The 22,541-nt window shown below is 38.1% G+C and overlaps 1 long non-coding RNA gene across 1 annotated transcript; it reads right to left on the bottom strand.

Annotated features, from left to right (window-relative positions):
• Positions 1–17,838: 17,838 nt before the first annotated feature.
• On the bottom strand, positions 17,839–20,098 carry LOC137488301 (uncharacterized). The gene is made up of 2 exons (XR_011007297.2): positions 18,461–20,098; positions 17,839–18,270 (listed from the first exon to the last, which is right to left on the bottom strand). It is a non-coding gene; the product is annotated as an uncharacterized lncRNA (long non-coding RNA).
• Between the last annotated feature and the right edge of the window lie 2,443 nt (positions 20,099–22,541).

The following is a 22,541-nucleotide window of genomic DNA, read 5'->3' as shown; positions in this document are numbered from 1 at the left end:
TCTCCAATGCCATCAGAAACCTCATCTTATCAGGTGCCGACATAGACCTTTCAACACTCCTTTCACCCATAGCACCTCCCTCGGCAGAGCGACAGGTGGATTGCGGCGAATTCACTATTACCCTTAAACCACCAGTCAGTTCACAAACTCGCACACTCTCCATTGCCGAATTTCACGTAGCCTTCGCACGATACACAGAAACCATCTGCTCAGTTTTTCCCCATAGGAGGCTCAGTTTTTCCCCATTTTCCTCCTATGGGGGAACACATTTCTACACATATCATAAATTATTCTCAGCTAAATGCACAATTCGCGTCACTCAGTGGAATCAGTGTACTTATTGGGGGGCTTTGGACACTGATCTCCACAACAGAGTATTCTTAGGATGTCGCAATCTATCCTGCGCGGTCTGCCGCTCTAACCTTCACCCGACCACTTCCTGTCCCTTCGTAATTCCCTCCGCCGATAAAGAACTACAAACCCCAAAATCCACCAGCTACGTACCTCGCCCTTCTACTTCCACTATCCCCTCTCTACTTCCTCCTCCCTCCTCTCAAAACCCTCCTTCTCAAATCTGTCAAAGCTTTAATATCGCTAGATGCTTTCGCCACCCGTGCAAATTCCTGCACACTTGTAGCTACTGCGGCGGCGCACACGCTCGTGTCGTCTGCCAAGTACTAAAAGCAAATAAAAAACATAGAAATTACTTGTCGACTCCTGTTGATATTTCTAATCTGTATTCTGAATTATGCTTGCACCCAGATCCTAATTTTTCTGAATTTCTCATTTCAGGTCTGTCTAATGGATTCCACCCTGGTGTTTCGACCCTTCCTTCCTATAACCTCGCATGTCCTAATCTCCAATCCGCTAACGCCGAACCAGATGTGGTGGATCATCTAATCAAGAAAGAGATCGATAATAAATTTATGATCGGTCCCTTTCTTGCCCCCCCGTTTAGCACCTATCGGATTAGTCCAATCGGCGTAGCAACCAGAAAATTTTCTGGGAAAAAACGACTAATAATCGACCTGTCTTCTCCTCATAATTCTGCCTTTTCAAGCATTAATAGTTTAATTTCACCCGATGAATTCTCATTGAACTACCATGACATAGACCAAGCAATTTCTCTAATTAAACTCGTCGGCCGTAACGCTTGGCTCGCTAAAGTTGACATTACGTCAGCTTTCAAAATTATGCCGTTACACCCTGATTTCTGGCACCTCTTTGGCATCAATTGGAAATCCCAATTTTATTTCGCAGTCCGTCTTACGTTCGGCTGCAGAAGCAGCCCCAAAATTTTCGACATGCTTTCAGAAGCTATATGTTGGATCCTCGCTAATAATTACGGAATCCCGCACGTAGTCCACCTCCTTGATGATTTCCTCATCATCTCTCCCCCCCATACCCCACCTGCTCAACACCTAGCGACTACTAAAGCAGTTTTCGCTAGGCTGGGTATCCCCCTTGCAGAAGAAAAAACCGCTGGACCCAGCACTCGCTTAGAATTTCTAGGCATTAATTTGGACTCCCAAAAATTTGAAGCTTCGCTGCCCAAAGAGAAAATTGATCGAATCATTTCTCTATCTTCCATATTTTTGGAGAAACATGAATGTTCTAAACGCGAACTGCTATCAATATTAGGACATCTTAATTTCGCTATGCGTATCATTCCTCAGGGTCGCCCGTTTATCACTCACCTCCTACAACTCGCAGCTTCCGTCCACAGCTTAGAAGATAACATAACGTTATCCGACCCCTGCCGCAATGAACTCAGCCTGTGGATTTCCTTCCTTAAGTGCTGGAACGGCTGCTCATTCCTGTATAGCGATCTAATTGCATCCCCCGTAGACATCCAGCTATACACGGACGCAGCTCCCTCGGTAGGATTCGGTGGTTTCTACCAAGGCCGCTGGTTCGCCTCTGATTGGCCCTCTCAAATGCTGGAAACTCCTCTACCTCAATATTCGTCTGCTTTATTCGAATTATACCCCATAGTAGCCGCTGCCTTATTATGGGGAGACGAATGGTCTGCCTCTAGCATTCTCATTCACTGTGACAACGAAGCCGTTGTGCACTGCATTAACAGAGGGCGCTCTCACTCTCCCGCTTTAATGCCGCTTCTCCGTCGCCTTATTTGGACCGCAGCCAAAAAACAATTTATCATAACTGCTATACATGTGCCCGGTTTTCATAACCAAATTGCTGACGCTCTTTCTCGCTTTCTTTTCCAGAGATTCAGACAACTAGCGCCGGAGGCAGAGCAGCACCCGACTCCCATCCCTCCTTATTCAGAGATGATATTCCAATAAATCATCCAATGCATGAGCTGCACCAAACATCCATATCCCTCATTCTGCAGGCTGTGGCTCCAAGGACCTTACAAGCATATCTCACTGCATGGAAAACATTCAAACACTTTCATTTCACATACAACACCATATTCCCAGATTTCTCCCTGCTTACAATAAGCTCATTTATTACATACCTTCATTTTCATAAAAACATGCAGGCAAACTCCATTAAGAGCTATTTAAGTGGTATTCAGTTTTTTTCACAAACTCATGTACGGCTCCATTTCTGAATCCATTGCCAACTCTCAAGTCAGCCTTCTTATTAAAGGCATACAGAAAGCCCCCCCACCCCAGATGCCAGATTGCCCATCACACATAACATACTCTCCAAATGCATTTCCACGCTCAGGAAAGGCTACATATCTTTTCATACAGACCGCACACTAGATGCAATGTTTATTCTTGCCTTTTTCGGATTTCTCAGATGTTCTGAATTTACAGTAACATCAAAATTTGATCCTTCTATCCACCCCACTATAGCTGATCTGACCCTGATTGATGAGGAGACAATTTCTTTCCTCATCAAACAAAGCAAAACAGATCAATCAAGAAAAGGACATTGCATCTACATATTTAACATCCCCTCCTCCACAAGCCCCTTCCAAACACTCCTAGCTTATATACACTATAGGAAATCACTAAGCAACAGTCCCTCAGCCCCCCTGTTCATAGACGACACACACAACCCAGTGACACGCTTTTGGTTCCAAAAACACCTCAAAGCTACCCTACATCATTCAGGCTTCCCATCAGAATCATACTCCAGCCATTCATTCAGAATCGGAGCCGCCACTACAGCCGCACACAAAGGGTTAACGCAACAACACATACAAACACTTGGAAGATGGTCTTCCGACACCTTTAAATCTTACATTAGGCTGAGCCACAGCCATCTTAAGGAAGCCCAGAGGACCCTCACTAGCAGAAATGCCAATCCCAGCGGCCAAGGGTACAGGCATAATCCAGGGACAAGTCAAGACCCAGCCATGCCAGCTCCCCAGGGGCGGAAGAGCTACCCAATTATGTAAAGGAGCAGGCACGACCCAGCCTCCTAAGGGTTTCCCTTCTTCCAGCTTGAGTTGCACTCAGCTTCTCTACCTAGACACTCACCTTACTACAGCAGACGTTCCTCCTGCCCAAGCCCCCTTCTGCCACTCCGCCCCCCCAGGCCGCTGCCACAGAAGTCTCCACTGCCCCCACCCCATTCTAGGACTTCTGTAGGACCCCGCCCCTTGGCTCTGAACCCGTACAACGTTACACAGAGCTTTGATTCCGGCAGGAATCATATTAGTCTTGCCCCAGCCCTAGCTTTTATTTATTATATATCATTTCTTATAATGCTATATAATATAGTCTTATTTTATTTATTTTCTCTGTTCGATTTGTTTTATATAAATGTATATTCATATGCACCCACGCATATAAATATAAATTTATATATAGTGCTGCCACCCTCATGCTCAGTTCCCGCTGGAACACTCCCAGAGCACCTATTCCGCCCGTCACCCTCCAGTAGAAGTCTCCATCTCCCCATCATCTCTCCCGACTCCTACTGGAGTTGGCCAAAATTAGCTCACCCAACCCTGAGCTGTGACACGAGCACGAGTCACTGACCCTCCCCGGCCCTAGACCTTATTTTTCTTTATTTCTTATTTATTTTTCACATTTATCTTTTATTTTTTAAAATTTTTTTTATATATCTATATATCTATATGCACCCACGCATATAAATATATACTTATATATAGTGCTGTCACTTTCAAGCTCTAACACTCGCAAGAGTTGCTCACGAGCATTCGACCCCCGCAGGGGTCATCGCCCAAACGCCACTCACCCTTCAGCTGGGGCCTCCACCCGCCCTCCATCGTTCCCGTCCCTAGCTGGAGACGGCACTTGCAGCTCTATCTCCCGCTGGAGAGCCCAAAAGAGCTAGACTCCCGCTGGAGTCAAGTAAAATCGCCCCCCCCAAGGCCTTAGTTTTTCCCCATTTTATATATATATATATATCTATATATCACATATACATATATATTTATATATAGTGCTGTCACCCTCAAGCTCTAACTCTAGCAAGAGTTGCTCCCGAGCATTCGACCCCCGCAGGGGTCATCGCCCAACCGCCACTCACCCTTCAGCTGGGGCCTCCACCCGCCCTCCATCGTTCCCGTCCCTATCTGGAGATGGCACTTGCAGCTCTATCTCCCGCTGGAGAGCCCAAAAGAGCTAGACTCCCGCTGGAGTCAAGTAAAATCGCCCCCCCAAGGCCTTAGTTTTCCCCATTATATATATATATATATATCTATATATTGCATATACATATATATTTATATATAGTGCTGTCACCTCACAGCTCTATCTCCGCAAGGAGTGTTCCTCGAGCAATTACTCCCTAGGAGCCCCTGACCCCCCCGCAGCCCTAGTAACCCCCTCATCCAGCTGGAGTCCTCACTTTTCACTCCTCATCATTTGACTCCAAATGGATCCCCGTCCATCCCACAGCTCTGACCCCCGCTGGGGTTTCCCTTAGTTTCTAATCCAGCTGGAGTATTTATAGCCCACGCCAACTCGGCACGGGCTCCCGCAAGAGCCCGTATCCCCCTTGGCTCCCATCGGAGCCCCTTCACTTTCAACCACTATATCCAGCAGCCGGATATAGCATTTCAAGCCTTTCGGGGAGTTTCTTCGAATACACGGCTGCTGTCCCGAGTCTCATGCATTTGGGGAGCTCTCGAGAACACCTGACCTCGTACTCCCCTCACATGCTTTATGGACCTGGCGGGAACCCTGGGCTCAACTATCTCCGAGCTCAGGGTTCTCTCCCGGGACAGCATGCCAAACCTGCTAACTTGCTAACAAGTTGTCAAACAGTATCTAAGTGTGAACTCTTGAAATGAAGTTTCATAAACTAATTTCGAGAGGAGCACGTGATATGATTGACTGCAGCCGGCCACTCATCTAAGCTCATTAGCTAGCCAATCGGAACGATCCAAACCCACTATAAATAACCTAGCTAAAATGTACACCCCTATCTTCGTTTTCCGAAGAAACCCCCCATCCACCCCTTCTCCTCCTTTCCTCTTTTGCCGAGGGGAGCTCTCGAGAACACCTGACCTCGTACTCCCCTCACATGCTTTATGGACCTGGCGGGAACCCTGGGCTCAACTATCTCCGAGCTCAGGGTTCTCTCCCGGGACAGCATGCCAAACCTGCTAACTTGCTAACAAGTTGTCAAACAGTATCTAAGTGTGAACTCTTGAAATGAATATTTAGAGGTATAATAACAAACATTTGCTTTACAGTGTTAGCTATATATATATATATATATATATATATATATATATATATATATATATATATATATATATATATATATATATATATATATATGTGTGTGTGTGGGAGCATTTGAAGCCATGAGACACTCAGAGGTAATTAATAATATACACTAATACTGAAACAGTTAAGGCATTTTGGAATGACTAAAACAACATTTCAGACGTGTTTCAGTGTGCCTAGCCTGCTGGTTTGTCCATTTACACAGATTTTTATCATTATATGATCTCTTATAACAAACCTTTTTTAATGTACATACTGTAATTTGTTAAGCAAAAGTGTTTCCATTGTAGTCTATGTGTATCTTTTCTATCGAATAAAAGTTTATCCTACTTAGTTATGTGCGTGTTTTTTATGCATATTTTCAAAAGTTATGTGCATCATAACGTTTCCATCAGTAGTTTTTTTTGGCTCTATTTTGACAGTCCATGCGCAAAGCGCAAAACTCAGGGCGCAAATGCTTTCAAGGTGTGTCAGGACTCGTTTTTTTCTTAATGAGTTATAGGTCTGTTTTAAGAATAAACCATTTAAAGTCTCATCTCCCATTCCCTTTAAGAGTCAGCTGCGTTGCGCCAAGAGCGCATTCGCTATTTACAGGACGCAAAGTAAGTCTAAGTGAAAATATAACATTTCACAAGCAAACAGTTAATAGTTCACAGTTTTTTTTTTTAACAGAAAACTGTTAAACAGAGCATCTACTGCGTAAGAATGAGAGATAATGGATCACTTTCACTCTTGGATAGGGAAACCTTTACGCACAGACATCAATTAGTCTAAATAAATACTAATACTAAATAAATACTAATAAATAAATACTTTTGTTTGTTAAGCGCAAATATTAGTTTCAAACCTTTTTCTAAATTCAGTTCTAATTTTCAGCAAACGAATAAATGAATAATAATAGCAAAATGTGCTCAAAAACCTGAGTTATATCCTAAAACACATGCTTTGCCCCATATGGTCTAAAACCTGACAGGTTGGCAAATCTAAGCTTGTTTTTAATAAAACAAATAAACATATGGATATAATAAATAATAATGCTAATAATAATAACATTATACAAAAGCAAATTGTTATGAATGAACTGAAAAAGCCTCCCGAGATGAAGAAGACATAAAAGCAGTGTTTTTTTCATATTTATGTAGGCTAGAAAATAATATGTTTTGTAATATTTTAATCCTTTATATTCTATATCTATTCTTATTATATCCTATATATATATCCTTAATATTTACATTTTTTCATATGTAAAGATATTTGCCTATTGCTCTCTTGTGCGTATTAAGCAGTGCGGAGTTTAGACCGGGTTAGTTTTGGTCTAATGAAAAATCTATAATAGATTCTCAAAATAGCAACGCGCCAGTGGTCCGCCTCAGAACGCCTTCCTTTTTAGATCAGAACACCTATGGGCGCACAAATGAGCGCTAATGCATTTGCTATTTAAACAGCGTAGCGCAACGCCTCAAAACGCCTCTTGCTCCAAGCTTAAACTACCAAAAGACTACTGCGTCACGCCCTGCGCCACACTGCGCCGGGTGTATGATAGGGCCTTTTATGCGCATATCCAAAATGAGCATTAAAACAGGTGGGTGGAAACGTAAAGCTGAGGCGAGAAATACCGCTTTGTCTTTAAAAAAGGGGAGGAGACCGACAGAAACTCTGAGTTTAGAGAATAAAACCTGCTCCTGACCAGGTTGGGTTTACAGAGTAAGTTACCACAGTAACTGACTCTGAGTTAAAGTTACCTCTCTTTCAGAAACAGGCTTGACTTACCCTGCTTTCTCGAGTTTAACAAACCTGCCATTTTGAAAAAGAAAACCCAGAGTTTCTCTCATTTTAGGGTTAAAATACTCTGAGTTTTCACTTAACCTCCTTTCTGAAACAGGCCCCTGGTCACCAGGCCTCAAGTTCAGTCTGTTTTTACTTCAAAATGTCAACGGCAATAGTCAGATAATGCGATGCGCGCTGCACATTGAACTGACATCGAAGGATATACATGAATTCCTGCTCCAACCTGAAAAAAGTAGTAATAAGAGTCAACATTATCCCATTTTGAACCATATTCATGTTAAATATGCAGGCCCATAGTCTGGGTGGTTGGAAAACCCCACCCCTCAATGACAAAGGTCCAGAATTTGTCCCACACATGAGCTCATTCGTCTTATTTTGACTGTTATGCCATCATAAATAGTGTAATTAATTCATTGAAAAAGGCTTTAAGATCAAGTAGAATCCTACATTAAAATTAATTTGAAAACTAATTTGGCTATTTTTGTTATCCGTGAATTTTCATTCAAATCAAATGTACTTTTTTTACAAGAGAGGCTAGAAAAACTGTGAAGCTCTTATTATTATTATGTTTGTTATTTTTTATTATTCAAATTGCCAAATTCTGACTGAGGACAGTTGAATGTTCTGGCCAGTTTATAGGCTAAAGCTACAATAGGCTACAATTTTTAATTTTTTTAAACTTCAACAGATTCATATTTTTTTTCTAATGATTCATGATCTAATAAATTTATATTTTAAAATTAAGTATTTATTCATTTTTCTTTATTCTAAATATTTAGGGAATATTTTGGTACATTAAATGTGTCACTATAATGACAAACTAACAGGCTAATCCAGCGAAAATAGTGCTTAAAATGTCACTAAAATACAGTATTTAAATCTTATACATTGTAAATGAGGTGAATAACTGCAAAAAGGTGCACATTTTGAGAAAAAAAAAAACTTATAACAGGCAGGCTACGGGCCTGCTATGGGATAACCAAGCAGCTGTTTAATGGAATAAAAGATGATCCCAGTACATATTAGTCATCTAGTTTCCCAGAGATGGGTTGCGGCTGAAAGGGCATCCGCTATGTAAAAACGTGTTGGATAAGTCGGTGGTTCATTCTGCTGTGGCGACCCCAGGATAATAAAGAAAAAAGAAAATGAATGAATATTAGTAATTCAGGCTGTTAATCATAAAGAATGTAACATTTAAAAGTTATTTTTTTAACATAAAATCATAAAATGGTGTTTATATATATAATAATAATATAATATAATATAATTAATAATTAGCCCCCTGTATATTTTTCCCCAATATCTATTTCTAAACATAATAGTTTTAATAACTCATTTCTAATAACTAATTTAATTTATCTTTGTCATGATGACAGTAAATAATTTTTGACTAGATATTTTTCAAGATACTAGTATACAGCTTAAAGTGACATTTAAAGGCTTAACTAGATTTATTAGGTTAATCAGGCAAGTCATTAAGGATGGTTTGTTCAGTAGACAATCAAAAATATTGACCCTAAAATGGGTTTAAAACAATTAAAAACTGCTTTTATTCTAGCCGAAATAAAACAAATAAGACTTTTTCCAGAAGAAACAAACATTATCAGAAATACTGTGAAAATTTCCTGAATCTGTTAAACATTTGAAAAAGAAAAAAAAAATCAAAGGAGGGCGAATAATTTTGACAAACTATATCTGTGTGTGTGTGTGTGTGTGTGTGTACATATATATATATATATATATATATATATATATATATATATATATATATATATATATATATATATATATATACATTCATTCATTTTCTTTTTGGTTCAGTCCCTTTATTAATCCGAGGTCGTCACAGCGGAATGAACCACTAACTTATTCAGCCCTTCCCATCTCTGGGAAACAATTTAGCCTACCCAATTCACCTGTACTGCATGTCTTTGGACTGTGGGGGGAAACCGGAGCACCCGGAGGCAACCCACGTGAACTCGGGGAAAACATGCAAACTCCACACAGAAACGACAACCGACCCAGACGTGGCTCGAACCAGCAAACTTCTTGCTGTGAGGCGATGGCACTACCTACTGCGCCACTGCGTCACCCTATATATATATATATATATATATATATATATATATATATATATATATTACTATATACTACATATAACTAATTACTTGAGTAGTTTTTTCATAAGGTACATTTTTACTCTCACTCGAGTAACTTTTAAGATTGTTACTTTTACTTTTACTTGAGAAAAAATTTCTGCAAGGTCTTGTACTCTTACCCACCTTTGAGAGAGGCGAGCACCAGTCATGCTCCTGAAGCTGGAGGTCCATAGACACAGGATCCTCCTTCAGTGAAGAGAACTCATCTCCTTTGCCATACCTTTGTGCAACCTGCTGTTGTTTCGGAGTAGTTGTTCCACTCAAACAAAGTGGAAACTGCTCCTTTCTTCATTAACGGGCATCCTGTAGGAGTTAATGGCTCAATCAAATCATCACTCCTTAAGTGATGTCTGCAGACTCTCGTGTTTGGGTCGACATTATAATCTGCATGCCGTATATTATGAATCCATCTTTTATGCATTTCCTTGAGTTAAACCTTGAGGATATACCACGTAAAGGGACACAACAACACTGAGATGTCACTCCCTCACACCAAAAACACTTAGGACCCTATCCCGGCGCAGTGTAGCGCAAGGCGTGGCGCAGTAGTCTTTTGGTAGTTTCAGCTTGGCGCAAGAGTCGATTTGAGGCATTGCGCTACGATGTTTAAATAGCAAATGCATTAGCACTCATTTTTGCGCCCATAGGTGTTCTGGTCTAAAAAGGAAGACGTTCTGAGGCGGACCGCTGGCGCGTTGCTATTTTGAGAATCTATAATAGATTTTTCATTAGACCAAAACTAACCCGGTCTAAACTCCGGCGCAGAGTTGCGCCTCGCTTACGCACTGCTTAATACGCACAAGAGAGCAATAGGCAAATATCTTTACATATGAAAAAATTTAAATATTAAGGATATATATATATAGTATATAATAAGAATAGATATAGAATATAAACATAAAGGATTAAAATATTGCAAAACATATTATTTTCTAGCCTACATAAATATGAAAAACCACTGCTTTTATGTCTTCTTCATCTCGGGAGGCTTTTTCAGTTTATTTATAACAATTTGCTTTTGTATAATGTTATTATTATTAGCAGTATTATTTATTATATCCATATTTATATTTGTTTTATTAAAAACAAGCTTAGATTTGCCCACCTGTCAGGTTTTAGACCATATGGGGCACAGCATGTGTTTTAGGATATAACTCAGGTTTTTGAGCACATTTTGCTATTATTATTCATTTATTCGTTTGCTGGAAATTAGAACTGAATTTGGAAATAGTTTTGAAACGAATATTTGCGCTTAACAAACAAAAGTATTTATTTATAGACTAACTGATGTCTGTGCGTAAAGGTTTCCCTATCCAAGAGCGAAAGTGAAAGTGATCCATTATCTCTCATTCTCACGCAGTAGATGCTCTGTTTAACAGTTTTTTGTTAAAAAACTGTTAACTGTTTGCTTGTGAAATGCTCATTTTTTCCACTTAGAATTACTTTGCGTCCTGTAAATAGCGAATGCGCTCTTGGCGCGACGCAGCTGACTCTTAAAGGGAAAGGGAAATGAGATTCTAATTGGTTTATTCTCAAAACACACCTATAACTCATTAAGAAAAAAAACTCAACCCTTTTAGAACATGCGCCGTGGAGCAAGGCAGATTTCCCGTCCTTAAATTAGCGAAAACGCGTCCTGACACGCCCTGAAAGCGTTTGCGCCCTGCGTTTTGCGATCTGCGCATGGACCGTCAAAATAAAGCCCTTAAACTGTTTAGTGTTGATTGATAAAAGTGTTATGAATCAAATCTAATCTGCTAGAATGCTATATAGCTACAGTTTATTAATACTAATATATACAATTTTTATTTATTTTATTTATTTATTTAAAATTAATTTGAAAACTAATTTGGCTATTTTTGTTATCCGTGAATTTTCATTCAAATCAAATGTACTTTTTTTACAAGAGAGGCTAGAAAAACTGTGAAGCTCTTATTATTATTATGTTTGTTATTTTTTATTATTCAAATTGCCAAATTCTGACTGAGGACAGTTGAATGTTCTGGCCAGTTTATAGGCTAAAGCTACAATAGGCTACAATTTTTAATTTTTTTAAACTTCAACAGATTCATATTTTTTTTCTAATGATTCATGATCTAATAAATTTATATTTTAAAATTAAGTATTTATTCATTTTTCTTTATTCTAAATATTTAGGGAATATTTTGGTACATTAAATGTGTCACTATAATGACAAACTAACAGGCTAATCCAGCGAAAATAGTGCTTAAAATGTCACTAAAATACAGTATTTAAATCTTATACATTGTAAATGAGGTGAATAACTGCAAAAAGGTGCACATTTTGAGAAAAAAAAAAACTTATAACAGGCAGGCTACGGGCCTGCTATGGGATAACCAAGCAGCTGTTTAATGGAATAAAAGATGATCCCAGTACATATTAGTCATCTAGTTTCCCAGAGATGGGTTGCGGCTGAAAGGGCATCCGCTATGTAAAAACGTGTTGGATAAGTCGGTGGTTCATTCTGCTGTGGCGACCCCAGGATAATAAAGAAAAAAGAAAATGAATGAATATTAGTAATTCAGGCTGTTAATCATAAAGAATGTAACATTTAAAAGTTATTTTTTTAACATAAAATCATAAAATGGTGTTTATATATATAATAATAATATAATATAATATAATTAATAATTAGCCCCCTGTATATTTTTCCCCAATATCTATTTCTAAACATAATAGTTTTAATAACTCATTTCTAATAACTAATTTAATTTATCTTTGTCATGATGACAGTAAATAATTTTTGACTAGATATTTTTCAAGATACTAGTATACAGCTTAAAGTGACATTTAAAGGCTTAACTAGATTTATTAGGTTAATCAGGCAAGTCATTAAGGATGGTTTGTTCAGTAGACAATCAAAAATATTGACCCTAAAATGGGTTTAAAACAATTAAAAACTGCTTTTATTCTAGCCGAAATAAAACAAATAAGACTTTTTCCAGAAGAAACAAACATTATCAGAAATACTGTGAAAATTTCCTGAATCTGTTAAACATTTGAAAAAGAAAAAAAAAATCAAAGGAGGGCGAATAATTTTGACAAACTATATCTGTGTGTGTGTGTGTGTGTGTGTGTACATATATATATATATATATATATATATATATATATATATATATATATATATATATATATATATATATATATATACATTCATTCATTTTCTTTTTGGTTCAGTCCCTTTATTAATCCGAGGTCGTCACAGCGGAATGAACCACTAACTTATTCAGCCCTTCCCATCTCTGGGAAACAATTTAGCCTACCCAATTCACCTGTACTGCATGTCTTTGGACTGTGGGGGGAAACCGGAGCACCCGGAGGCAACCCACGTGAACTCGGGGAAAACATGCAAACTCCACACAGAAACGACAACCGACCCAGACGTGGCTCGAACCAGCAAACTTCTTGCTGTGAGGCGATGGCACTACCTACTGCGCCACTGCGTCACCCTATATATATATATATATATATATATATATATATATATATATATATTACTATATACTACATATAACTAATTACTTGAGTAGTTTTTTCATAAGGTACATTTTTACTCTCACTCGAGTAACTTTTAAGATTGTTACTTTTACTTTTACTTGAGAAAAAATTTCTGCAAGGTCTTGTACTCTTACCCACCTTTGAGAGAGGCGAGCACCAGTCATGCTCCTGAAGCTGGAGGTCCATAGACACAGGATCCTCCTTCAGTGAAGAGAACTCATCTCCTTTGCCATACCTTTGTGCAACCTGCTGTTGTTTCGGAGTAGTTGTTCCACTCAAACAAAGTGGAAACTGCTCCTTTCTTCATTAACGGGCATCCTGTAGGAGTTAATGGCTCAATCAAATCATCACTCCTTAAGTGATGTCTGCAGACTCTCGTGTTTGGGTCGACATTATAATCTGCATGCCGTATATTATGAATCCATCTTTTATGCATTTCCTTGAGTTAAACCTTGAGGATATGCCACGTAAAGGGACACAACAACACTGAGATGTCACTCCCTCACACCAAAAACACTTAGGACCCTATCCCGGCGCAGTGTAGCGCAAGGCGTGGCGCAGTAGTCTTTTGGTAGTTTCAGCTTGGCGCAAGAGTCGATTTGAGGCATTGCGCTACGATGTTTAAATAGCAAATGCATTAGCACTCATTTTTGCGCCCATAGGTGTTCTGGTCTAAAAAGGAAGACGTTCTGAGGCGGACCGCTGGCGCGTTGCTATTTTGAGAATCTATAATAGATTTTTCATTAGACCAAAACTAACCCGGTCTAAACTCCGGCGCAGAGTTGCGCCTCGCTTACGCACTGCTTAATACGCACAAGAGAGCAATAGGCAAATATCTTTACATATGAAAAAATTTAAATATTAAGGATATATATATATAGTATATAATAAGAATAGATATAGAATATAAACATAAAGGATTAAAATATTGCAAAACATATTATTTTCTAGCCTACATAAATATGAAAAACCACTGCTTTTATGTCTTCTTCATCTCGGGAGGCTTTTTCAGTTTATTTATAACAATTTGCTTTTGTATAATGTTATTATTATTAGCAGTATTATTTATTATATCCATATTTATATTTGTTTTATTAAAAACAAGCTTAGATTTGCCCACCTGTCAGGTTTTAGACCATATGGGGCACAGCATGTGTTTTAGGATATAACTCAGGTTTTTGAGCACATTTTGCTATTATTATTCATTTATTCGTTTGCTGGAAATTAGAACTGAATTTGGAAATAGTTTTGAAACGAATATTTGCGCTTAACAAACAAAAGTATTTATTTATAGACTAACTGATGTCTGTGCGTAAAGGTTTCCCTATCCAAGAGCGAAAGTGAAAGTGATCCATTATCTCTCATTCTCACGCAGTAGATGCTCTGTTTAACAGTTTTTTGTTAAAAAACTGTTAACTGTTTGCTTGTGAAATGCTCATTTTTTCCACTTAGAATTACTTTGCGTCCTGTAAATAGCGAATGCGCTCTTGGCGCGACGCAGCTGACTCTTAAAGGGAAAGGGAAATGAGATTCTAATTGGTTTATTCTCAAAACACACCTATAACTCATTAAGAAAAAAAACTCAACCCTTTTAGAACATGCGCCGTGGAGCAAGGCAGATTTCCCGTCCTTAAATTAGCGAAAACGCGTCCTGACACGCCCTGAAAGCGTTTGCGCCCTGCGTTTTGCGATCTGCGCATGGACCGTCAAAATAAAGCCCTTAAACTGTTTAGTGTTGATTGATAAAAGTGTTATGAATCAAATCTAATCTGCTAGAATGCTATATAGCTACAGTTTATTAATACTAATATATACAATTTTTATTTATTTAAAATATGACAGAAAACCCACAATTATGTACCACTGCTTGCTATTAAAGTTTGCTATACTTGAAATGCGGATGAGAAACTCCTCGCAGGTGCTGCCGCTTATAATCAGTTGAATATATAAGATATTTGATCTAATCCGACTTTCACACACACTGAAGAGACAGCAAAGTTCAGCTCCTGGTTGAGTTTTTAGGGTTTCAGTTTCCAGTGAGGTGATGGTGCATTCAGCTGTGGTTAAGCAGGGCATTTGCTGGGTGTGTATAAAGAGCAATAAAAAAAAAAGAGCAGTTTTACTAAGAAAGCATCACGGTTGGCTAACATGTCTTTCTGCTGATGTTCAAATCCATTTCTGAATGCAGTAGACACCTGTCACCGGATGATGGGCATTATCACTGTGCCACATGTCTGTGTGTCCAGTGGTGCTCATGGACAGCAACAGACTGTTGTGCAGCTAATGGCTCGTTTCCACTGACTACTACAGTATGGTACGTGTGACCTTTATCACGCTTGCATTTTCACTGCTTAAGGGTACCATTCTGGTAGGCGTGTTTTATGCTAAAGCCGTAACTTCATAGGCGTGATGCATGCCTGAAGATAGCTAATAGAGCGAAGATCACTAAAAGACAACAAGGTTTGCTTGAGCAAAGGCTACTAGCAGCAAGAAGAAACACATTTGAAAAATACCAGAGAATGAAAACGAGGAAGACAACCTCTCAGGAAACAACATAGGAAGACAAAAATGGTGATGCAGGAGGGTGAGCTAACATAAGATATTCATGATTTTTTTGTTGTGTGTTACTAAGATCTTATTTTATGTTTAACAAATAACGTTAGATGATATGTAACTTATTTAAAACACGTCACTTGAGATAGTTGCACAGGTTGCATCTCGTGATTATAAGTTCCTCACACGAACTCTGCATGATATCTGTAAAACTATGTTTTTGCCAGAAATTATAAGTTTGTTTGCGCAATGCAACGCAGTTTATATAAGCGACATAGGTTCCAATGTTTGGTAAAATTAATAAAAGTGTACTGTGGAAGCTGGCAACCAACAACGACTACAGAACTATTGGCCACCTTTTTGGAGTCAGTAAAAAGACTGTGTCAGTTTGTGCAGGACTTCTGCGAGTCTGCATGCAAATTATTGGTTCCAGAGCAGATAAGTTTTCCTGACCAGCAAAAGCTTGGGGAAATGGCAGCATACTTTGACAATTAATGGGGACTTTCACAGTGTGTTGGTGTAGAAATTATAAGTTTGGGTCTCACATACCCAATATAGCCCCAAACGAGTAAAACTGCGACTATTTTAATCAAAAAGGTTGGCATTCCATCATTCTTCAAGGAGTTGTCAATGAAAAAGGGCTGTTTTGGAGTGTGTATGCAGGTATGGCTGGGAGTATGCATGATGCTTGGGTTCTGAGTCTGTCCACATTGTGGTAATTAGTTGAACATGGAGGCCTTTACCCAGCTTGCACCAGGAACATTGGTGTGACAAATGCTGGCTATTATGTCCTGGGAGACTCTGCATACCCATTACAGAATTGGCTCTTTAATTCTTTCCCTGACAATGGTAGGCTGTCAGTAGAACAACAGACCTCAACAAGAAACTATCCAGGGCACGGGTGGTAGTCGAAAATGCATTTGGAAAACTCAAAGGCCGGTGGCAGTGCCTTATGAAGAGGAATGACAGCGACATCAAACTAGTCAAAACTATGGTGTTGACTTGTTGTGCTCTGCACAACCTTTGTGAAAGACATAGAGAGAAGTACCAGCATGAATGGGATAAACCCGTTGCTGCCGAGCTAGTGGAGTGCTAAGAATGAAGGCAGGGATGTACATGTCGGTCTAATGCGTTATATGAACAGTGAAAAATCTATTCAGTTATTACAAAGATCAATATGTAAATACTATGGTTTGTTTACAAGTGTTTGAACTTTGGTTATGGAACCCAATAAAGCATAATTACTTTTACCTTGCCTCCTTGTATTCTGTTAAATGTAGAACATAATACTCTCTGCGCTGTAAAGTAGGGTCCTCTCCATAAGTCTGTGCTTTACATTTCTCCTGGCTGGTGATATGTTAATTGAAATAAAAATTAAATTGTCTATCTTGTGATTATAAAGTCAAAGACTGAAAAAATAAAATCCAGTCTTATGTAATTATAAAATTTCACGACTGATTTTTTTTTTAACAATAACCCGTTTAATGTTTTATTGGTTAATCCAGTGTTTCTGAAATTTTTTTTTTCATTGTAGATAAGTATAATTACTGTGTAATGTAACACACAAGGTACATGGGCAAATGTAAAATAAGTTTATTTTAAAGTTGATATTCTAATTGCAACTCAGTCATTATTTTTCTATGTTGTAAACATTTGCAGAATACTGGCAGATCAAGGTGATTAAGACAAGTGTTTGCCAAAACGCATAGGTGCAATTTTAGGATTTAACCATGTTAAAAGTCTTTAAATATTTTTTTTTGAGTGCCCTGGACAATATTTTTATTGTTTATGCGTTATAAATCCCTTACTCAAAGAGCACAGACACATTTATTACCCCTGAAGCACTTTTCATTTGATTTTGGATTTTTCTATCTGGATTTTCTAATCTCTAACTACACAATGTTTACATAGAACAACTCAATTTATGTTGCAACCGGATACTTTTAAACTATCATAAACAGCATATTCATATCAATTGATTTTCTTTTTTTGCTCTGCAATTACAGTAGAACTTTTTCATAGTGTGCAAGGTGCAAATTAAGCTACACTTTTTACCCAGTGTTACCGCAGTATTTTAACATTTCCCTTATCAAGCTAAACTACACTTTGAGATAACCACATGACAAGAATAATGGTAACAATGGTTTATTAATAAAATAGACATAGTAGGAAAAAAAAACAATAATTATCAAAGTTTCAATAAAATATGTTGTGCAAAACTAAGAGAGTGGTGCAATCAATCATTAAAAAAAAAGTGTCGACAGTTTCAAGTCAGTGCTCAAAAGTCCAGTTTTTGGATGATTAGGCTGGGTTACAGCTACTACTTAGCACCTGCACCAGCTGGCCGAGTGTGCTGAGGAAGGCCTGATTGTAGCTCGACGTCTGCTCCATGTGTTGACGGATTATTTCAGCCTCATGCCGTCTTGCCTCACGATCATCCTCCAGCATCATTTCAAACCGCTGGTCCTCCACCCTCTCCAGCCATTCCTGATGCCTTTCATCAGATGCTTGTAACTGTGCCAGAGCTGCATCAACATCCTGCTGTCCTTTCTTCCTCTTGCCTTCAATGCAATACAGACAAGAATGTTGGCTGTTTAAAAAAAAATGGTTTACCTATGCAATGCAACTATTTCATATTAGTTTATATTCGGGGAAGATGTTAATATTTTACAATATTACTAACAATCAATAAAGTACTGTGCAAAGTTTGCATAAAGTACAAAGAGTTTGCATTAGATATTTATGTCTTACCAAATGGCACACGATGAGGTTAATTTTAAGCTGATTAAGCTGGTTGTATAGGTGTCGGTGTTGAGGTCCTTGAGGCTGAACTGGAACTCTCTGTTGTGCACATGGACAACCTCTCATCAAATCCCTCCATGGTGTAGTGATGCAGTGATCAGCGGTAAAGTCACAAAGTTGTGGAAATTAATTTCCAATATAATAAAAAAGCTGCAGAGTTTACACTAAACTCTGACCATTTTCTTAAGCTCATCAGAAAGTGGCAATTGAGACATTGACCATCTGTCTTTTGTTTTTCTGATAGACAAAGGTGTTAAGAGCCCAGGGGTCTGTTTTTCGTAGGTGGATTACTCAGTTAGCTGGATTTGGATATTGACAATTTGACATGATCCAGGATCGTTTAGTTCTTCAAAACTCATCTAAGAGTTGTTGTCATAGCAACAGTTCTGGTAGCTCAAACCTGGTCGGGAGCAGGCTCATTCATATAAACAGGATTAAATCGGGTAATTTTAAGCAAAGATAATACTGAAACTATGTACCAAATGCTGATGTTTTCTTAGTGTATTTATATACACTTGGCAAAATAATAAATATAATTTTTTTTAACTATATATGCATAAAGTAAAAAAATTATATTAATAAATCATATGCAATCTGCAATCCGAAATTAGTACAAAGACTGCCACCTGGAGGTTCAAAGAGAACATTTATTGATAATAACTTTTTAGTTACAAACGCATACATTCACAATATTCAACTTTTTAATTTTTTTTTAAATAATTTATGCAGTCATGCACGTGTTTTGACTAATTCGCTAATATACCAGTGATTTGATGCTTTGCAAAAGTTGCAGACACCTTTACCAATATAAAAATGCTGTTTGATGCTAAATTTATTTATAGTTATTCTTAACGCCGATTAAAAAAACTTGAGTAGGCCTAGGCTACTATAATAAAGAAAATCTTCTCTAAATGTAGAACTAATTGCATTGATATACATTGAAATACATGATGAATACTCTTGACACATGAAAGTGTAAAGCCTGCAGCTCACAACAAATGTGGAAAGTAATATGCGCATCATGTTTGACAAAACATTTACTGCTAATTTTATGTCATTTTGCTTGTATGGATAATTGAATATTAATTAGATGATGTCATTCTGCTGCTGTGCCATCAGCCAATCGTTGCATTGCTGATCATGATTTTGGGAATCGATAGTTCTGTCTTTTACAACACACGCAGCGATCTCAGATCAGTTCATCCAGACATTTTAATCTGATTCCCGAACTAGCCGAACTAGAGATCAGTTATCAAGATTAAAAGATCCAGGATCTGCCAAATCATCTTAGGTCATTTAAGCGAGGTACGAAGAATGGACCACCCTTAAACTTGCAAAACAGCTTCTTGATCTAATCAACATTCAACATCGTCTCAGACACAGAGAGACACATATATCAGAAAGCTAACATTTCACAAAAGAGACACAAATGGAATATTTATTTTCATATACCTGTAGATTCAAATGATCATGTATATATTTAATATGCACTGCTTGCAATACTCCACTGTATGAAACTTTGCTTATTAAGGTTTATATATGAATGCTTGGGTAAAGATCAACATTACATAGTGATGTTTAGACTCTACATATTGCAAATAATGCCATGGTTAAATTATATGTGGTTTGAAAAGTGAATTTTGCATAGGAAAATAGTTAAGACTCCTAAATATTATAATGATTAACCAGTGGACTATGACTATGCTAATGCTGGATTTGAAAGGTGACATCCTTTCAATCCCGCCTTCCAGAGGAATTATAAAGACATTCTCTCAAACAATGAGAGGTGTGGTTCAGTTCAAAGTGGTTCAGTTTAGTTCAGTTCGGTTCAGAGCAAGAGTTGTGCATGGTAGTACCAACAAAAAGGTGTGTTGTATGCCCAGGAACTCTACGTTTAAGGATAAAGACATTGGTGTGTCCCCGACATCAGAACCCCCACCTCCAGACATCTCCAATTCTGCATGTTCCAGAATCCACAAATTTCTACATTCAAGGATAAAGTTGTTGGCGTGTCCTCAACATCAGAAACACGACCTCCAGAAATATCTCAAGTTCTGCGTGTTCCAGAATCCACAGATATTTCTACATTCAAGGATAAAGACATTGGTGTGTCCACAACATCAGAACCACCACCTCCAGAAATCTCCAAGTTCTGCGCATTCCAGAATCTACAGATTTCTACATTCAAGGATAAAGACGTCGGTGTGTCCCCGACATCAGTACCACCACATCTAAAAATCTCCAAGTTCTGCTCGTTCCAGAATCTACAGATTTTTTCTTCTCAAAGCTCAATAGAGTCAAGTCTGCTTGAAGATCCAACTTCTTCCAATCACTGCACCAACGGCAGAAACGTAAATATGTCAATTTCCAAGCCTCTAAATTAGACGTTGGCATATTATGTTTTAGTATAAAATATTCTAATTAATTAGATGTTTATAACTGATATTCATTAATAACAAAAACTTCTTCAGTTCTCACCTTCATAACTTGCCTATGCACTTTTTTTTATTGAACATTTAGTAATTTTAATTACCTTTGTTTACTTATTTGTCAATAAATACACATTTATTACAATTGTGTCTTCCTTGTGTTGATAATACAGTAAAAGGCTCTACAAGTCACACAATCTCATTATCCTTCAGATTTGGCCAAATAATAAATTCCTTTATATTTGTATATTTTAATTGCTAAATAAAAAAAATTTAATAAAAATTAAAGCTGTCTGGTGCCCTGTTTAAAAGGAGTTATTTATCAGTTATTTCTACATTAATTTGTACCCGTGTGCGAGGTTAAAATATCTATATTAATATCAACACCAAAATGTTGATTTTAATATATGAAAAAAACAATCATCACTACATTATTTAGTGCCCTGTGTGAGGCTAAAATATCAATATTAACATCAATACCAAGATATTGATTTTAATATTTGATAAATCCAATTATCACTACATTATTTAGTGCCCCGTGTAAGGCTAAAATTTCAATATTACCATCAATTCCAAGATATTGAATTTAATATTTGATAAATCCAATTATCACTACAATGATCACATTAATTACATAATACAAACTCACACACAGCTCTTACAACATACAAAGACTCAATAAGAAGTTACTTAAAACTGATGGAATTTTAAACGTTGACTGGCTGGCTAGCAAACAATCAACAGACAACATGCTTGCTTTTAAGTTCAACATAAAAACAATAGTTCTTTTTTTAATATCACTATGAGCTTTTATTTGATTTATCAACTTACCAAAAGAGTCCATTAAAGACTCCAACAAAGAAGTGGCCGAATCGGCTTCTCCCCAAACTTGCTGATCGGTGTCTGTAAAATAGTGTCTATGGTGTTGAACCACTTCCAGTTCTTACGATTCACACCACTTCTGATGTTCATTCATTCATTTTCTTGTCGGCTTAGTCCCTTTATTAATCCGGGGTCGCCACAGCAGAATGAACCGCCAACTTATCCAGCAAGTTTTTTTTTAAGCAGCGTATGCCCTTCCAGCCGCAATCTCTGGGAAACATCCAAAAAACTCTTACAAACAATTTAGCCTACCCAATTCACCTGTACCGCATGTCTTTGGACTGCAGGGGAAACCAGAGCACCTGGAGGAAACCCACACAAACGCAGGGAGAACATGCAAACTTAACACAGAAACGCCAACTGAGCCGAGGCTCAGACCAGCGACCCAGCGACCTTCTTGCTGTGAGGCGAACATGCTACTCACTGCGCAACTGCGTCGCCCACTTTTGATATATTATATCTGTTATAGTCTTTTATGTTACAGAAGTCACCAAGCAGTTTCTTGCATTTCAGGCGACACTGATCAGCTGTCCGCTGGGACCCTTCTGCAGCCATTCTCTCCAAAACATGCTGAAAAACCTTCCCTCCAGTTTCTCACTATGCCGTCCAAGTTCTAATTGTACCTTCTCATCGCCGATTATGGCCAGGAAGGTTTACATCTCCTGGGTCGACCACATTTGACTGGAGCGTGCAGACATTAGCCCCTTTCACACATACAG

The sequence above is a fragment of the Danio rerio genome, chromosome 18, assembly GCF_049306965.1.
Source record: "Danio rerio strain Tuebingen ecotype United States chromosome 18, GRCz12tu, whole genome shotgun sequence".
Taxonomy (NCBI): domain Eukaryota; kingdom Metazoa; phylum Chordata; class Actinopteri; order Cypriniformes; family Danionidae; genus Danio; species Danio rerio.
Note: the sequence above shows the minus strand (reverse complement) of the source record. Positions and strands in the feature narration are given on the sequence as shown.